Genomic DNA, 1146 nt, shown 5'->3' with positions numbered 1-1146 from the left:
TTTCTATGCCATGTCTTTTGGCCTATTCTAGGCGTTTTTCGAACGAAGAATGGTTCAAAGTAATCACTTGTTGCCTGCTGCGAATAGTATTTATAGTTTCAGCAGGTTTTAGAAACTCATGATATACCATCACCCTTCTGACCGCACCAAACACAGAGCATTGCCTTCTTATCAAATCGATCTGTTTTTTTCAGTCGATATTGAAGGTTGTTCCCGATTAACAGGCAATTTTCTTCGTTTAGGATTGCTGAAAATAAATCCATTTTTAACCGCCAATGACTGACTGATAAAAAACTGATTTTTTTTCGCATCTTTAAAACAAAATTTTACAAGTGTTTTTTCCATTTGTCTTTCATTCAATTCATGTGACATACATTTTTCACAATTTTTGATCTTTCCCATAGCTTTCAAAAGGTCTGAAACTGTTTATTGTACAACATTTAACATTGTATCAAAGTATCAAAAGTTTTAGTATTCGGAAATTCGGAGAGAATATTTTTGTGATGCCTTTGTGCCTTCGTGTACGCCTATTTGCTATACATACATAAATATTTCGGAACTTCCGGTAATATGTAAGAAATCTTAATGAAATTCAGAAAGAATGTCTATCTTTTAACAGTGTGTCTTCTTGCTTGTAACGAATGCAATATTTTCTACTTCTAATTAAGGTAAATACGAAAATCGTATATATCACTTTACTTTACGAGAGTATAAAATGTGCGCTTACAGCCGGTTTGGCCCTTCTTTACTTGTTTGTAATATACGAGTATTTTAGTATCAGAAAAGTGCGTGCCGAATATATACCATATAGATCACTTTCCAACTGGGATGAATTGCCTTGTGTCCATTTGAAACGAGGGTAAAAACATTTTCAATGTCAAAGCAAAAACTCCCGGCATTGTTATCGTTTTAACTAAATATTATTTTTAATTTTTTTGTGAAATCCAAATATTYCGCGGGAACAGTAAGCAAACATTGTACGCATATGTATTTATGTATGACTGATTTCTATCTATATACTCGTACTAACATAAATACTATGTATATTCCATATTTACTTTTAAACTTGTGCGCGCATTTAGTGTGATTTACCGCCTTCGGAACTGCAAATATATTTGGTTCCTAATTGCTCTACATAGTCCAATC

This window comes from Bactrocera latifrons, unplaced genomic scaffold (assembly GCF_001853355.1).
Source record: "Bactrocera latifrons isolate USDA-ARS-PBARC rearing strain unplaced genomic scaffold, ASM185335v1 scaffold_185, whole genome shotgun sequence".
Taxonomy (NCBI): domain Eukaryota; kingdom Metazoa; phylum Arthropoda; class Insecta; order Diptera; family Tephritidae; genus Bactrocera; species Bactrocera latifrons.
The sequence above is the reverse complement of the archived record's forward strand: the minus strand, read 5'-3'. Positions refer to the sequence as shown.